A 16,618-nucleotide genomic window follows, 5' to 3' on the forward strand; every position below is an offset into this window, starting at 1 on the left:
ATAAGATGAAGTTTTAAACTGTGAAGAAACTGAAGATGTTCATTTTGCCATGAAGTGTTATCTTCTGGAAGAATTTTGAAATACAAACAAACAAAAAACCCCAGACCTTTTTGGAGTGGTGTTCAGATGCATTTCCTTAAAGACTAGAATGAGCTACCATTCAAAGCATCTTTTCCTTATGCTCAAAACATGAGCATGTAGGATCTGCTGAGCCTTACATGCTCTGTTTTCCTCAATGTGGCTTAGTTATACCATAAATGTCAACATAATAAAGAATTTCAGCTTTCATTAAAGAAAATGATTTCTAGAGTCATGATTACCAAAAAATACCCCTGTAATCTAAGCATAACGCAAGTTGTGATGTATCCTGAGTCTGCAGGCAGCATTAGGAGAGAAAGAAAGAACAGCTGCTAACACTAATGAATTGTCACCCATTAGCAGCCTGTGACTAGAGTAGGCCCAGATTCCTCTGTTAGGGCTTGATAGAAGACAAAATTTAGTTGGAGTCTTGCACGTTCTCTGGCCTTTTTCAATGGCTGCTGTTACTTGATTGCCTTCCTTACCTGGGGATTATGTGGCTTTAATCAATAAAAAAGTGCAAGTACCAAAAAATGCAAGGAACAGTCAGCAGAGTTTGGCTTCTCAGTGCCATGTGTCACAATATCTATGTCTGTTTAGGAACTAAAGCAGTGCAAGAAGATAGGATCAGCAAATTGAAGCAGTTGTACTGAGGACCTGCCACTTCTACTGTGGTGTCTGGACTAACTAACTTTTCCTACACTCCATAACTATTATGTTAAAACTCTTATCTACATTTCATGTGAAAATTCTCTAGGGAAAGTGGGTAGTTCTTTCCTTCCAGGATAATGAAACTCTGATTGCTAAGTACTTGTCCCTCATTATTGAAAACAACCTATGAAAATATGGAATACCTAACAAGGTTCATCCATGTTTGCCTTAACACTGTATCTTAAAGAGAATTTCATAAATAATAAATAATGAAAACAATGTTAATTCCCCAGACCAGTAAAAGGAAGACTCAGTAGAACATGTTCACAGAAATGAAATATAAGGGCTCATAATGAGACAGAGCAAATGAACTTAAAATAACAAATGAACTCTGGACTTTCTGTGCATTATTAGACAGATTTAACAATGGTAATACTAAGTATGTTTGGCTTTTTATCTCTTAAGATATCCATAAGATTTTCCAGCATTCTGAGTATTTAAAGCAACATAAAAAAATCCTATATATTGTGCTACTAAATCATCTTTACAGACCTTTTCACATATAGTGAGAGGCTGAATAAAATAAACTGACCAAAAATAATTTAGAAAAATCCACCCATTCATAAAGTGTTGTGTTTAAAACTTTCTTAATATTATATGGAAAACTTTCAGTATTATAGAAAAAATTCATATTTCAGAATGTCAACATTCTTACTCGAGGTGATGAATATTTTAATTTTACTTGGTCTATAGTTCAATAAGCTTGCTATGTCTTTGAGATACCTAGCTGTACATTTAAACTCTCATTACTATTTATTATTTAATTTTACCAGTGAAAATAGTGGCAGAAGTATTTCAGGAGGGTTTTATTTTCACTTACAGAACATTTCAGTACTTTTTTCTTTTGTGTGAGGTTCACTCTCAAATGTATGGCTTCTGGCATAAATGATGTAAAGTTTCTCTTTCTTATCCTTGCAGGTGTTTTTATAGCATTCAAGTTAACTTTATTCTTAGAGCAGTAGATATATCTCTCTCTGCATGTTTCATACTGCTTGACCCTTTCATCTGCCTTTTTTACCATCAATTGGTACTCTGTTCAGTTTGCTTCATCCATTTATGCATGATCTTGGACTTGGTAAAAGTGATAATACTCTGTCTCCCCTTTATCTCTCAGCTCTTAAGTCATTCTGACAGCAGTAACGACTGTTCCAGTTAGAGCAGGTTCATCAGGTCATCAAAAAGTGCCAGCAGAAGCACCTTTACACCTCCAACCTTACTGCACTAAGCACTGCTGCATCAAATGATCTAATTCATGAATTGGTCCAAGCATCTGCCAGAGCTTGTAATAACAGAACTATTCTGTCACAGGGGATGTTGAAATTATTACCTCTTGTTTGCAATTTGATGAAACTGTCATTTTTCTTTGCTGTTTTGCTTCTTTTCCACCATATGTTCTCCTTAATATAAGTAGTTGGACAGCACTTTTATGTACCAGTCGTTCACTTTACCTCTTGTTTCTGTCGCTCACAGTAAAGCCTACTTTCTGCATTGCCAGGCTAGTGTTTGCTATCTGTGACTGCTTCCCAGTTCTTTTGTGCCTGATGAAGGAAGTTCACCAGCAATATAAGCTTGTTTCTTCACCATTATGCATTTCATATTTATAGGTTTTATTACTTGCGTACAATTTGCAGTTGAATGTTACATAAATAATGCAATTAATTAGCATTTATTACTACTGCTTTACGTTTTTCAAAGTACTACGCAAACTAACTAATCAAGCAGTTAATGAACTAATTAATCAAGCAAAAGCAACAAGCAATTACAAGGAGTAGTACTCCCTCTTTGTGCTTATACAATCGAGGAACCTCTTGTATACTGGTTGGCTATGAAGTTTACAAGCAAGAATATGTATAAAAAGTCCTCCTGATTAGGTGATTTCTTCAATTTTCTTACAGATAACTTTTCATAATTGAAAAGCAATGCTCATGTAGCTGGGTAAAGTAAACCTGATAACATAGTGTGGGTTTTCAAGAAGCCTCTTGCTCCAGCGTGTGTTCCCATTGCAATCAACTGCACACCAGGCAGCCAGCATGAGCAGAGATAGGCCAGCAGCAAACTCCTGTGACCAAGATACCACATTCACCACTCCACAAGATCATCTTGATGTGTCTTGCTCATTAGCACAAAATAAAGAGAAAAAAACTTTGTTGGGATCAGCCTAGTGGCATTGTCAGGGTAGTAGCTCTCTCAAGGGTACTGACTGTTTAAAGACATTTGTTTAAACAACTTGTCTTTGTTTCAAAGTTAGCAAAATTAGTTGCTTAAAAACAAAGGGGTTCAGTTATTTTGTTTAAACTGTAATCAAATTATATGTAATAAGGATAAACCTGATACACTGCAATTTTTCATGTGTTCTTATGTGCAGTGGGAACCTACATATGACCACTTGCCATGATTTATGCCCATGGCACAAGATTATCGTGTAGGCTTGTAAACCAGTTCTGTTAACAAGGTAGTTTAAACTTGTCTGGGTCTTTTGTTCTCAACCTTTTGAGGCAAAAAAATATCTAACTTACACTGATTAAAAAAAATTTTTTTTTCTTCATTCGCGGTAGGAATGTGTAATGGTGCAGAACGTAACACATGGCCCCTTTGAATAACTAGAGCAGCTCAGTTTGGTGGGATTCCATACAGCTGTAAATTTTCTTCATTTACCAGCCAGTGTAGCATGCACTGAGACGTTCCTTTAGAAAGGGGATATGTTGTCTGTTGACAGGTTTTTTTTCCACATCAGAAAATGACATCCAGAGTGCAGTTTGGCAGGTTTGGAGGCTTGAGTTTAGGTAAGGTCACAGATGATGGCTGAACAGAAAAACCTTGCACACCGTATGGGAAAACCGTATGGACAGTGTTAACTATGACAGTTTGCAGGGATGACCTCCATCATATATATACCCATGATGGTGTTTAGCTTTGCCCCCAAAGTGAATGGGATGGCATGGACCAGGTGAAAGAAAAGCAATAAGACATTTTTCACCAGAAATGGTAAAGAGAAATAAATATGCTCTTAAAAATTTCAAAAGATGGTCTGTTACCTTTATGTTATTAGGAAAAATTACCTTTTATAAAACATCATGACTAGATTATCAAAGTATGCACTTGTTTGCAGATTTTTAAAACTGCTGCACAAGTGGGATTCTTTACAACACTGTATTTTCAACTAACTGAAATTAAGAATTTTTCTCTGCGATAGCTGGATGCAGTTTGTAACATTTGCATTATCAAAAACTGTGTAAGTGCATCATGTTTGCTATTTAGTTTGTAAATGAAAATCATTTACAGTGTTTCAAAGCAAAGTGTATTTAAATGCATGATGGATAGGAGTAGTCTGAGGGAAGGGTCTAGTCCATCAAAGGAAGTAATATGGACTTTACCTTGTTTTGTCTCTGCTCATATCTTCAGAGTTGCTCAAAAACAGTAATATTGGTGCAATAAATGCCCATCAATATTAAATATAGATGTAAGCCTGTGTCCTAGCAATAAACTTAGCTAATCAGACTGCAGTATGTTATATAGATAATTTAGAATGTGTATTATTTACATGGAGTACATTTTTATTTACAGTGGACCTTAGTTAAAATTGAATTCAGAATATTATTCAAAATGGTTTTAAGCTCTTGTGTTATTTTACGATAACTCTTCATTTCCATGTGCATAGATTGCATCTGTGAGTTTGCTTCAACAAACGTTGTGCTGCTCTCATTTTTTTTAAATGGTAGCAGAAGCATGTAGTTTTCCTGACACTCAAACAAATCTGTTTCTGAAAATAAAAATATATAAATAGTGAAAATAATTCAGACCAACATCACAAATGATATATTTCAAATATTAATAATTTGATAAAAGTTGAATTTAAGAGAATGTTTACAGTAGTTCTGCCAAAAGTGAACTGTCAGCTATGGAGATGATTTGTGTTTGTCTGAGAAGCAGAAAGTAGAGCTTAATACAATACAAGCATGAGATGGACACATTTGGAATACCCATTTAAATTCTGGAAGATGTATTTCATTTTCTGAAAAGCAATACACCTTGGTTTTTGTTTCCTCTGTTTTCTACTGCCCTTTTTATATTATTTTGAAGAAGAGAGGGCTGAAAACTGACAACGGTTTAGAAGTACAGTAAGTCAGTCTTGCAGTGTTCCTGGCATTGTTTCTGTATGCCTGTTCCAGAAGTGAGAGTGCAGTGATGCAATGTTAAGACTTTGTGAGTAATATGGAGAAAGCCGCTGTGCTTGATACCGCGGTGAAACTCTGCACATGTTCCAGAGCTCTCCCGTGAGTGCCAGATGTACTGTCAGAGTGCACCATGCCAGTGTGTATCTGTAAATTATGAGAAAACACTTCAAAATGAAAATTTAGAGGATTAGTATTAGTATTTCTGGACCTGTAAAATTTTGGCACCACTGAAGGTGTTCAACTTTATGGAACTCTGAGGGAGGAAAGAATTACTTCTAAGATAAATATCTTAAAATGATTCTCGCGCTTTTAAAGTCCTTTTTTTATGAGGTTTCTCATTTTAGAGGTATAATGAAGGCATATAAGAATTAGACCATGCATTTTTTGTACCCAAAGAGTGAATGTGGTCTACGCTTTTTGAAACCAGTGTAATTTGGAACAAACCATTATGCATTTGTGGAAATGATACTTGGGGATCATCAGTTTTTAAAAATTGGCAGGGTTTCATTAGAAGTAATTCCATTATGAGCAGGTACTTTAAGCAGAAGTCGCATAAGATGTACAATAGTGTGTGAAAGAAAAACATTATAATTGTTTTATTTAATAGTTTTGCTTCACTGTACATAAACAATGTAGAGACTTTCACCTCATGCATAGCGTGAATAAATATATGTACATGTACATACACATATAATGGTAAAGAGAGGCAGACTGGCCAGTCTCCATACAGTACCTGATACTTAGTTTTCTTCGTATAGTAATTATGCCTAAAATGTTCGTTCATTGTTTTCTTGCCTAGGAACCAGAAACAGGCTGTCTGACCTTTACTTTTAATGTGTTCTATAAATTCGATGAGGATATCATTATGTATTTTCTTCTGTTGCTCATGCCATTAACACTGTTGCAACTGGGATCATACTGACTGCATGCCAGGTCACTGGTTCCTAGGCTGAGCCATTTCTTACACTTTGTTGACATTTTTGCATGACAGCCACAGAGGTGGTTGGGTTAGCTGCTTGGCTCATACTCTGTAGTCAGTGTGAGGTGAGAGACTTTCACATCGCTAGAAGCACTTCTGCGTACTAGACTTGAGCCAAGCATGGTGAGGAGTTTGTGGTGTGAATGATATCACAGCTATTAGGAGTGAGCATGGTTATAAATGTTGGGACTCCTCCCTCACAAACACACTTGTTAGTTTTGTGTGTTGCAACTATTCCTGTTAAAAATATGCAAAATTTCAGTGCTGGTTTTTTCCTGATACTTTCAGAAGAAAGTATTTTTATGATTTTTTTTTTAATTTGCCTTTGTTTTGTATTTTTGAGCTCACTCCTTCATGCAGACACAGTAAGAAATATAGAGCATTCTTGAGTAAATAGCTGTGGAAGCCTCTCCTTACAAAACAATTTTGAAAATACTTTGCTTTACATAACTGTTATTTTCAGTTATGAAAGAGCAAATTAGAACCATTCACCTCCAGCTAGAGGAGACTGCAGAACTTCCCACTGGTGCTGATGTAAGAATATTTCATAGAGAATATTTCATTCCACCTGTGGATTGACACTGAGGGAAAGTCTGTGCTTGGATTTTTCCTTCATGTCATGTACAGGCTTATAACTCAGTTTCAAAAGCAATTAATATTTATGAGGTTGGGCTTAGAATAATACAACTGCTATGAGACAGTGAAATGTCTGCCATTCACACAGTGCTGTATAGTGGTATGAATACATATTTTAAGTTTGAATGAATTAAATCATATTTAATCATTTCTCTGTGAGTGCGTAAGCAGATAGCGGCACATATCCTCACTAGCATACATTGTTGGCAAGTGACATGTGCTGTCAGCATAATTTTAGACACATTCAATTTCTTGCAGATTACTTATCTGGAGTTATCGGTGATTCAGAATTTTAAACTTTTTATCGTTGGTGTGCTAGCTTCTGAAATCAGAAGGTTTTCTCAAGATATGAATCGTTTCTACTTTGGATGCAGAAGCAAGTGAATGCCAGTAGTGATTGTCTATTGACTTCCTAAAATAGCATAATTAAAAAGCACACTTTGCAGAGCCCTTTAATCTGCATTGATTTTAATCCTTTATTGTTAAGTATCTTCAGGTTGGCTTCTTTTCACTTCAGAGTGAAATACAGTCGGAAGACTGTGTATATAATTGGTGGCAAATACAATCAGGCTAAATGTAGCAGGAAGACAAAAGATATGAGCAGCTTAGTATTGATAACTCAGTGCTCCAGTTGTCTTGGGGAAAATAAGCAGTTTGCTCTGACTAAGGACTAAATCTTAATGCATTATTATGACTGTACATCAGTAGCTGAGCTGTAGACATTGAAGTATTGCGTTAATATTTGCTGTGCTTGGATTAGCTGAACTGGCACCATATTTAAGTAGGGACTTGGGCTTTCATATTATTTACTTAATTATATTTGTAATTTACTGTGGCTCAGTACTCAGCATGATTTTTAATTGTCTGAGGGAGACTGTTAATTTTACAAATGAGGTGGAATAAGTGAGTATAATATTGCTATTGTGGCTTTATAAGAAGAAGGTTGAGTTTTGTGCTCATTGCTAAGCTTTATGGTATTCTCATTACTACCATACTGGTATAGTGCTAATTAAATTTTTAGAAGTTCACTCATCAGTAGTTAGTATGTGGTCCTTGTTTCTGTGATTATTGCTGTTCTGCTATAATTTGGGTAGCACATATCTGAAGTTTCTGTCCAGTAAATAAAAAGTAAAAAAACTGTTGATGCTAGTGGCTTGATATGCACTAAATTATGTTCTGAAGGAGGGCTCTTCTGAACATCCGAGGAGAGCTGCTATTTGCCACCCTTGATACCATTGTAAGAGTGGGCTGTATATAGAGCCCATCTAATTACGTATTTGTAATTTAATAGCTTTGGGCTGTTATAGTTAGTTGGTGTCCTGATTTTCCTTACAGAAAGATAGATAGTCATCCACTTTCATTATGAATTGCTATTAGTTAATAAAAATAATAAATGTGGTAAAAACAAGAAAAAGAAAAAACCAAGAAAACAAAATTTCATCCATCTCCCTTACAGCATGTCCTTGTTACTTCAAAATGGCACATGAGAGCAGAATCCTGGGAATGTAAAGACGCATCATGTAGAAAAAAAGCAGCTTACTACATAACGATAGTTAAAGACCTACCCTTCTTTTTTTTCACTGAAGTCTAGTTTAATGATAGTGATAGTACTGTGAATTGATATTCTCCACAGAAATGATACAGCAGTGGCTAGAGTCTACTTCTCAGAGTTACAGAATCCCAGAATAATTTAGGTCAGAAGGAACCACTGGAGATAATCTAGTTTAAGCCCCTGCTCAAGCAGGGCCAATGTCAAAATCAGATCAAGTTACAAAGTGTCTTGTTAACTGCATGTTCAATACCTCCTAGGATGGAGATGTCACAGCCTCCCTGGCCACCATTCTGCAGGTTCTTTGTTCCTTTTCTTCTCCCGATGTCTTTCTGACTAAAATCTAGATGCAACCACATAGTGGCAGTTAAGTTACTGTTTGTCACCTAAACACTGATTTTAGACAGCCTGCTTCCTGTAAATGATCTGGCGTACAATAACTAGGTAGATATGATAAAAAATTGAGTCACCGTTGTGTGCTGAAATTGAACCAGAAACTCAAGGTTGTCAGATAAGTCTGATTCCTGCTCTGGTGGTGACTCCAGACTCTGAAGCAGTTCCAGGTTTCACTCTGAGTGAAATTCAATTCATAATGTCCCATTGTTTCATGAAAAAATGTCAAATTGAAACCAATCAAAAGTGACCAGATACCCTGCAATTTGAACTTCTGCACTTCAGTTAAACATTAATCAAAGGCTGTAAACATACCAATCTAAAAATGCACTTTTTAGGGAATATTTGATTCCTGCCCGCACTCTGTTCGATTAGGCTTCTTTTTCCTGTATGTCAGATGGGGAGGTCAGTTTGGACACCTTGTAAGTTGTACCATTGAAAGAACACAAAAATCACTGTAATGTCAAGGTCAAAGGTCCATCTGTCCCATATCCTGTTTCTAAGCATGTATCAGAGACCAAAAGAAAGATATAAGAGCATGACAAACATACAGTGATTGATAGTATGCTCTTAGCCTCCAGCCATCCAGAGCCTAGGTTCTTTCTGAGTTGGATATTTCTGTACATTTATAGTTAGTTAATTTCAGAGGATTTAATTTTCACAGATTTGTCCAGACTGCTCTTCAACTCAGGATTCAATATCCACAACATCCTGTGGAAAGGAGTTCCACAGCTTACCTACACATTGCCGAAAGTGTGTTTTTGTTCTGTTTTCTTCTCTCCTATCAATGTGGTTCTTAACAGCTTCATTTGATGCCTGCTAGTTCTTGCACTGGAAGAGGCAATGAACAATATATCCTTATTAACCCTCTCCATGCTGCTCATGATTTTATAGACTTCCATGTTTCAGTTGTCTCTTTTCTAGACTGAAGAGGCCTAGCCTACTCATTTGTTCCTTGTACAAGAGTCGTCCTGTACCTTCCATCATCATCTTGCTTATCTGTGAGCTTTTCTGGTTGTACCTCTCAGTTAGAACAAAAGTTTGGGAAGGTGAACGAAGAAGGCTAGCAAACATGGGTGTTCACAAATAGGAAGGAACAATAGCAAAGGGATGAAGAATTAAATGAATTTTAAAACTATTAAAACAACGCTGATTGGGTTTGGGCTGTTGACTCGCATGATGCTTCCTGTATTGCAGAGACTGAAGCACATAAATCTGTGACCATCTCTGAAAACTCTGTCATATATACTTAGAATGTATTTATGTTTGCAGAAACTTCCTCTTCTTACTCATTTTAGGCAATGGCTTACCATATGATCACACCTGTGTGATGCAGGTGATAGCTTCTCATTTCCTGACCCCAGTCTCTCTCTTTGTCATCACTAAACATATCTGCCACATTAAAAGTTCATTTATCTGGAAGAACAGTATCGGCTAAGAGAAAAAACCTGTTTAAGCTCCACATCAGCAGTGTTCTCGGGCACGTGACTGTCTGCAGACATGTGAGTTTCAATGGCTTCACAGAAGACCTTAAAAGTGAAGGCTGTGCATAAGCACCTGCCTGACTTGATCCTTTAGAGATTTATCTTTGAAAGCTCCCCAAGGGGATCTTAGATGGAAAAATCAATCCAGTTTACTTGCTACAATTAAATATACTCTGTAAATTTTATACTCTCAGGGAAAACCCAAAATGATTATGATGTAGTCAATATCATAGTCAAATTGTAACCCTCACCCAAAAGGGATTCTGTCAGCTGGAAATCAGTGAATTTCCAAAATGATTTAGAAGTATTTTCTCGTTCTGTACCTCTCTCTTGATCCCCTTGCCATCATTCTGGTTTTACCATTACCTTTTCCTGCTTTAAACCTGTTTTTCTCCCCCTTTTGACATAAAAACCTGCATAACCAAAATATAAAAATGACTTAAAGACAGACTGTACAGCAAGAACTGGTTTTAGATTTAAAAAGTAGTACCCTGAAGCTGGTTGTATACCTCAAGAAAGAGGCACATCCTCAAAGCCGGCCACACAAAAAGTGTTATCTTTGGAAAATTAGTGGAATGTGTTTCTATTCTGGCATTAATTCCAGAAACTCTGAACCAGTGTCAGAATGTAGTTCATTTTGGAAAGGGGTTTTATGGTAAATAAAAAGACAGTAAGCCTGCATCATTTTGACTTCTTCTGGAGTTGAAGTATTCCCGCAAGTAAACTTATCTTGTGTGTAGAGGCTGTTCCCATCCCCTTTGTATCTGGAAGAACTTCAATCCAATGCTTGATGCTTTTCGAAGATAAGCTTTCCATTTCCAAAGGAGTGCATTTAAGGAAGTTCTCTGACCTGTGCAAAGTGGAACATCAGATCACTTTCATCTCTTCTGGCCCTATAATCACGAGTTTGTAATATTGCTTTGTTATTTTTCCTCTGAAATGGTTTACTTGCTATTCTGGCAACGAGTGTCCATTAGTCAGTTGTGGGCATTTCTTTGAGTGAGCGTCAAGAGAGTAAAATAACTTAGTAGTTTTCACCTTGTCGAAGAGGTTTTTGTACTGATTGTACCTTAGTGCAATCGGAGGCTCGTATCACACTCAACAATGCTTTTTTTTCTCTCTTTTAACTTGCTTCTCAGTACAAATAAAAAAGTGATTGAAGCTGTAAATTGCATTTACAAGAAAAAAGTTGGTGCTTATTCTGTTTTGTACTTATGGATTGTTCACATGAAAAAAAACCAATAAAATAGGATAAACCTTTAAGTAATGAGAAACAAAACTTAAAATAGTAAGATGACTCAGAACTCAAATATAGAGCACAGAAGAAAGACATTTATTTCTGTAAGTCTCAGTAAGTAGTATTGGAGAACTAAGGGAAAAAATATGTATCACTTTAACAAATTGGAAAAAAAAGGAAATTTGCTTATCAGAGAAAGAAAATGGCTTGGAAATAGGTATTTTCAGTTTGTATCATGTTTAAAATTTGGATATATAAATGTGCAGTGATTTGCCATGCAGTTTTTCAGCCACCCATGAGATGCTGGTGAGGAAATGCCATGTATATGGCTACATTCTGCTGGTTTGTTGGTCAAGTTCCCTCACCACAGCCCTGTTGCTTTTCCAGCCAGAGGCAATAAGACTGCATGCTGCTTATGTAGTGTAAGCAAAGTTGGTAGTAGGATGAGGCTGGGGGAGAAGAGAGCTTACAGAGTCAGTAGATTACTGAGGCAAACACACGTGTAACTTGTACTGATTTTGTTAAAGAGCTGACAAACTTTGTTTGTATGTTGTGCAGGGATAGTAAAATGTTTTAAAAGGCACCACAAATGCAGCATTGTAAATTCCAAATATTCTTATTTGTGCTTTTTTCATGCAAGCAAGAGAGGAGGTGCAGTGGGGTACCATGTGGAAATTTTGACACAGAGCTTTGGTATAAAAGCCTCTCGACACTGCTGTGACTTTTAATAGCTGAATAAGTAGCTGCTTGCAATGTTAATAATTTTTATCTTGTTTCAAGCTAGTGGTTTTAACTGTTACACTTTGATTTGTTTCAGAACAGTCAAGCATCAAATATTGCAACTGACATCTGAATTAAAGTGTGCAAAAAATCCCTTCCCTCTTTAAGTATTGAACCAAATTAAAATGGAAAAGTGACTAAAGGAGGTGAGTCCTTTCTTCTTACTTTCTGATCGTTTTCCTTGATCTGTCTCTGCATCTCTTTTATCCATGTTTTCCCCAGGTTTGCATGTAAAGGACAGGAAACTAATTGATTCCAGATTGTGAGCTGCTTCAATAGACATGAAGGTAGCCTGGTAGCAAGCTATTTTGGGCTTAAAAGATTATATATACGATAGCCCATCTTTGCTGTTATCTTGGCTTGCAGGTTGCACACAGCATTAACATCAGCAGTCTTTGAGTGTTGGTCTGCCTTTGTGAGTCTGACAGGAACAGACAAACATCGCATATAAACTTAAATGTTGCATAGAGCCCCATAGGTCTGGGTGTACTGTAGCTGTGGAGCCAGATTAAAGAATATGAGGGACAGGATTGATTTGGCATGGAGGAGTTTAAAGAAAGAGAAAGATCAGAGCCAAAAAGAAAGTACTGAAGACAGCATGGGAGAGCGGCTGCAGCATCTTGGAAGCGACATTGAAATGGCCTAGAGGAGCTCTAATAGTGAGGGAACTTCTTTTTCCACGGTTCCACAGCCTTTTTGAAAGTAAATGCTGCAGAAAAACAGGACCATATCGACCTGGTAGATATACCATAGATAAGCAGACCTCTAGCAACTTTAGCCTTTTGAGCACAAATGGAATAGTGGTGAAATGTACACATATAGTAAAATAAAGATATTTCACAACATTAATTGAATGGAAGCAAAGCAAAATCAGGTGTTTTATACTCTGTGTATTACCACACAATAGGTGTAAGCATACAAGCACTAGAAAAAAGGAGAGTTTTTAATTTACATTTCTTTTTAAAGTGATAGGCTGCTTATGATTTGTTATGACTTTAAAAGTAGCTCTCAGAACTATGCTATATTCAGCTCTTTATCGTTCAGTACCCAGCAAGTTCATTCACTAACATTATTGTAAATGTTTAAGTATATAACTGGTTATGGGTTCATCAAGATTAGTGAGGTATTATACTGTACTTCAACTTGTAAATTTTCCTGAGTGGACAGTTAGTCCGAGTTAGTAAATGCAATGTTGTGCATCTCTGGAATATTCTTCATAGCGTTCAGGAGTGATGTTTCCTCCTTGTTTTCTCTTTCCTTAAGAAATTTTAATACATTCCTCATTTACTTAGAAAATTAGTTTGTTATAATTAGAATATTAGGATCCATGCTCAAATGTTAATTTGATCACTTTTAAAAAGGGTACAAACCAGCAGTGACAATTACTTTATATTTTAATAGACTCAGGCTGCTGCTGCTGTAGCATATCCAGAGCTGTAAAACTACATCCATGATCATTTAGTGTATATATATGATTCTCTACATTATATACATAGCACATACATATGTATCTATACATTACATGTGTATATTTCACATTTATATGTTAGAAAAACTGTTGCATATTCTTTAGAGAATAGGACTTGGAACTAGTGTGTATTTTCTGAGTATTTAATCTATTAGGTCAGCTGAACTACCTTTGCCTCAATTTAGCCTTTTGTAAATCAAGTCTAAAACTTCCTTGGAGAGATCATATTTAATGCTTGCAATGATGTGATTTTCCCAAGTAAAAGTTGCTTTTTTAACATAGGCATGTGTTTTTCATAGTGATATATCTAATAACTACTTACATTTTTTTGTATCAATAAATTGCAATGCATTTTGAAATAATAATTCTGTCCCTTTGGTTCCCTGTGGTTTGGGTAAAAAAAACAATCTATCTCCAACATTACCAGTGTTCAGTTTCTGAGGCTGTGCTTGAATTTGGCTATTATATGCATCTGGATTTGAGCATGTGCCATACCCACAGTGAGGACATCCTTTTGCAGCCAAGAACAGCTAGTCACTGCCGTTCCATCAGGCACTGGAATTAGCATAGGGAGGACAGGTCTCCTCTGTCTTTTTCTGGACACCAGCTAGACAAAGAACAAACCCTGAAATTTGGCAAGAAGCCCAGGCGTAAAAATGTAAGGGAAGGGAGGAGGAATTAAATGCAAAACCCCAAACCAGAGCTGGAGTGAAGCTGAGACTGAAAACAGTCTGTAGGAGAAGACTGTGATAGAAGAGCAAAACAAAAGAATGGCAGAAAGGAGGATAGGACGTAGGCTAAGGAATCGGAAAGAAGAAGATATTGGGCCCAAAACAGACTAGAAGAGGTAGGATTGGAAAGCTTAGTGCTTGGGCTTGGGGTGGGGGGAGCAGAATAGCCATACAATACAATATACCCCTTTTGGAGCCTGAGGAGTCTTGTGTGTCCTTTTTCTCTGTTCTCTCTTACCAATGAACAAGTGTGAAATCATTTCAGCAAAATAAACTCTATCATCACACAGACATTTTATCAGGAAATCAGAGGTTTCAGTCCTTCTGTTGAACCCTGTGAACAGTGATACTTGCCACAAGACAAATCTGTAAGAATAGCTTGTCTTTTCTAAAGGCCGAGGAAGTTTAGAAGTAAAAACATTATTAAGGCTGTACAGCCAGCTGTGTAAAAGTGAAGAAATGCCAAGATACAGATTGTCTCTGCAGACACATCTTAACAGACTTTCCAACATTTTCCTGTACCATTTTTCCCATAATTTTACTTGGAGTTCACCTGAATATCAGTAATTTCATTTTTTAATGATTAAGAAGCAAACTTTTGAGTTAGTTATACTATAACTATATATACTTTTATAGATTCCAACTATTCAGTTGATTCACCACTTATTGGATATGGTACTTATTATCTAGCAGTTTAGGTACACTCTTCAGCACTTGAGGATGAAGAACCAAAGGAACTAGAGGAGAAAGCACCTGGAACTTGTTGGACTGGTGCAGAAGAATATTTGTAGCATGCATTCAGGTTGGCAGAAAGCTTTGTGCAGACTTTGTATACTTACACACACAGGTGCGTGTACGCACAGTCCTTTCCTCCTAATATAGTAACCCTCTGCTTATTCACCAGAAACAAAAGTGTCATTCCTTAGAGGGTGGAATACAGGCTTTTTTCATTGAGTGTTGGGAGTAAAGATATCACAGAATGCCGAGGGACATGCGTGACCAAAACACTATTAGAACTACAAACATACATATCATTCATGTTAGAATATCTGTGAATTGACAAAATGTCAGAAACGAAGTAGTCCCATAAAGGTATAGATGATTCTCAAAAGAAACACTGGTTTCTGTAAGACATCGTATCAGCTTATTGCCTTTCTGTAAAGGATCCTTTGTGCTTGAGGTGAAAGGATGCAAGGTTGGGATGCAACAAATCTCTTAACAAAAGAATACAAAATAAAACATTCTGACATTAAAGAGCGTATTTTGTCCAGTAACACATTCATAAAAAAGAAGAGAGCATAGTCCAGTTATTTTCGTAAGGAATATATAGGCAATGTACACCATCATTTTCCTCTATTGTCGTGAATATTTTTTTTAAAGGGAGCGCCAGGTGGAACTTAAATATGCTCAAATCTGCTGTTAAAATCAAAATCAGAACATGCTTATCAACAGGGAGAAGATGACTAGACTTTGAAAAAGTTATATGTGAAGAATCTATATGAAATTTATTAGGATATGGAAGAAACTGAACTTTAATGAGCCCAAACAAAAATAATATAATTGATCCTCTACAAGCAGAATGTATGAAACAAAAGTAAATCTTAAGGTCTTCCTGTCTTAGATCGCTGTTAAGTAGGTAAGATATTGGGCACTTTGTATAGTCTGATTATGCAGCAGTCTTGGGCTTTTCAATTTATTGTTCCTTAGGAAAGAAAGACACATGATCTAGAGAACAAATTACCAGTTAAAAGATAGGATAGTCTTTGATTCAGTACAAGAGGGAGTGTTAGATATTTTTCTAAAAATGCTGATGTGAAGGTAACAGATATAGCTGTAATGAAGGGGGCAAATTGTTATTGCCTTGGGTAAAGTACACTGAGAAAGCAGAGAAGCAAAGATGAGGCAAAGATAGTGAAATAAAATATAAAGAAAAATAAACTTTCAGGGGCTAACTGAAAAATTGATTGTGACCTTTTTAAGAAAATATAGACAAGACTTTTTATTATCATTTGAATAATATTTCTGATTGGATGTACAAAGCCCATGAATCAGAGAATAGAAACTTAAAATGACAAAGAAATAGAAAGGTGCAGTGTCTTGTCTATTAGAGAAAACTGGAATTTCAAATAAAAATACATTTTACATATTCCACTCTTTTTTCTACTTATGTGAAAACCACTCAGTATAAAAGATAGGGGTAACTCTTAAGAAAGAATAGGTAGGCAATGAGAGAAATGATCTCTCTATCTGAAGATTCAGGGTCTTTTGCCTTATGAAACAGTGGTGGTGCAGTTGGCCTTATGCTACCTAAAAGAGCACTCCTATGGAATTCGTTCTAAATAGCAAAGGGCATTTTTCATCCAGTGGCAAGTGAGAAGTCCAGGGAAAATCCATAAT

At 36.4% G+C, this 16,618-nt stretch overlaps 1 protein-coding gene across 1 annotated transcript in view; it reads left to right on the forward strand.

Annotated features, from left to right (window-relative positions):
- DLGAP1 (DLG associated protein 1) overlaps positions 1–16,618 on the forward strand; it is a 410,611-nt gene that overhangs the window by 148,846 nt on the left and 245,147 nt on the right. The window contains exon 2 of the mRNA XM_064507246.1: positions 12,060–12,168. The gene's annotated coding sequence lies outside the window, so the exon portion shown is untranslated. The remainder of the gene's footprint in view (positions 1–12,059; positions 12,169–16,618) is intronic.

The sequence above is a fragment of the Dromaius novaehollandiae genome, chromosome 2, assembly GCF_036370855.1.
Source record: "Dromaius novaehollandiae isolate bDroNov1 chromosome 2, bDroNov1.hap1, whole genome shotgun sequence".
Taxonomy (NCBI): Eukaryota; Metazoa; Chordata; class Aves; order Casuariiformes; family Dromaiidae; genus Dromaius; species Dromaius novaehollandiae.